The 2500-nt window shown below is 47.6% G+C and overlaps 1 pseudogene; it reads left to right on the forward strand.

The window, feature by feature from the left end:
* LOC143306273 (large subunit ribosomal RNA) overlaps nt 1-2500 on the forward strand; it is a 7562-nt pseudogene that overhangs the window by 2498 nt on the left and 2564 nt on the right.

The following is a 2500-nucleotide window of genomic DNA, read 5'->3' on the forward strand; positions in this document are numbered from 1 at the left end:
TCGGTCGCGTCCCGGGATCCGAGCTCGGTCCCGTGCCTTGGCCTCCCGCGGATCTTCCTTGCTGCGAGGCTTCCGTGGCGGTTAACGCCGTCGTGGTCGCTTCTTCGGCCGCCATTCAACGCTTAGCTCAGAACTGGCACGGACTAGGGGAATCCGACTGTCTAATTAAAACAAAGCATTGCGATGGCCCTCACGGGTGATGACGCAATGTGATTTCTGCCCAGTGCTCTGAATGTCAACGTGAAGAAATTCAAAAAAGCGCGGGTAAACGGCGGGAGTAACTATGACTCTCTTAATTTCGCGCAAGGTCTTAGGAGATTGGGTCTCCCTTTCTCGATGCAGGCCCCCGTAGGCGGTCGTTTGAGGTGTCGGGGCTTTGCCCTAGTATCCGAGATCAGTCCTACAAGTCGTAGTTAAGCAAGCAGCCACCTTTTCGATGGTTCCCGCCACCAGTATCTCTTCCCTTCTTGATGGAGGGTTGGGAGAAGCGAAGTGCTGCCTCTGCGAAACACCGGCCTTGTAGGGTTGCCAGCCCGCTCGGCCGTATTTTGTCGGCCCAGAATACAGTAAACAAGCCTCGGATGAAATAAACGATACTGCTGGCGGGCCCTCAGGCTCGTCCGGCCCGACTACTCAATCCAGCCAAACTGTACTTGATTCGGCCGAAACCTACCATTGCAGAATGCAAGGCTGTGACCGAACATTCACGACCTCTAGGGGGAGAGGAGTACATGAGCAAAAAGCTCACAAGAACTGGTACGATGAGCAACACGCTCAGTCGATTATTAACAAGAAAGCACCGTGGAGTGCAGAGGAATCAGCGCTCCTGGCACGGCAGGAAGCGCACCTCACTATTAATGGCGAAAGGTTCATAAACCAGGCACTTGCACCTTATTTTCCTAATCGAACCCTTGAATCCATCAAAGGGCAAAGGCGTTACCAGCGACATAAAAACATGGTGCAACAATTCATACAAGAGATGGAACAGGAAAATGAAAATGTTACAGACAATGGCAACAGTGATCTACCAAACCAACAGGTAGAATCTGATTATAATGCTTTAGCAGCGAAGCTGAATGATCTGTTTGCTAGTACGGAACCTCTGAGGGGCACAGAATTCCATGCAAACGAATTGAGTCGGATATGTAGTAACGTCTCAAATTGGGACTTAGATAAGATCTCTGGCGAACTTGAGATCTATCTGCTAAAAGTTTTCCCAATAACATCCAAACAAGGGAAACCGAACCTGGTAAACAAACCAGATAAAGCCCTTACAAGGAGACGCGCAAGGCGTAAAGAGTATGCGCAAACACAACGGGCATGGAAAAAGAACCCATGCAACTGTCTCCGCAAAATCTTAAAAGATAAAACGTCCGAATTAACACCGGCTAAGGACGTAATGGTGCCGTTTTGGCAAGCGGTTATGACTGGTGGGGGCGACCAGTCGCCAGGTGTAAACAACAAGGCACAAGAAATAAATGCACTGTGGGCACCTATAGAATCATATGAAGTCAAGCAAGCATATCCTGAAATGACTTCTTCTCCAGGTCCAGATGGGCTTTCAGCCCGCCAGCTAAAGGCTATGCCCATCCAAATTTTAACAAGAATATTCAATTTGTTTATGTTATGTGGCAAATTGCCCAAACATTTACTGGAATCGAAAACCACCTTGATTCCAAAAAAGGATGGCGCTTCAGAACCCGGAGATTATAGGCCGATTACGGTGTCCTCCGTAATAACCAGGACCTACCACAAAGTACTGGCTAGGCGCCTAATGCGACTTGTTGACCTTGATAAAAGGCAGAAAGCATTCGTTCCAGTCGACGGATGCGCAGAAAACATATTCGACTTGGACATGGTACTAAGATACCACCGCCAAAACTTCAAATCTCTCTTCATTGCATCCATAGATATAGCTAAAGCTTTTGACTCAGTGTCACATAATACAATAAGAGACACGCTGACCATCAAAGGGATTCCAAATCCGATGGTGCAATATATTATGGACGTATATGAAAGAAGTACAACAAAATTAGTGTGCGATGGTTGGGAATCGGACCCAATACACCCCACATGTGGGGTCAAACAAGGAGACCCACTATCACCTATTATTTTTAATATGGTGATAGACACGCTCTTACGAGCTATTCCACCTGAGGTCGGAGTTGAAGTATGTGGAAAACACTTCAACACGTTCGCTTTTGCGGACGATATGAATTTTATAACATCTACACCCCATGGGCTCCAAATGGTGTTGGATCTGGCGACGGACTATCTAGCACGGTGTGGACTAAAAATAAATGCCTCCAAGTCCTTCACCGTTGCTATAAAGAACGTACCGCACGCGAAGAAAACGGTGGTTGATGGCAAACAGAAATTCTACTGCTACGGGCAAGCAATGCCGTCACTAAAAAGAGCAGATGAATGGAAATACCTAGGCGTTCCTTTTACACCTGAAGGACGCTCTCTAGGCCATGAAGAAAACCAACTAAGGTCGGCG

The sequence above is a fragment of the Osmia lignaria genome, unplaced genomic scaffold (genome assembly GCF_051020975.1).
Source record: "Osmia lignaria lignaria isolate PbOS001 unplaced genomic scaffold, iyOsmLign1 scaffold0005, whole genome shotgun sequence".
NCBI lineage: Eukaryota > Metazoa > Arthropoda > Insecta > Hymenoptera > Megachilidae > Osmia > Osmia lignaria.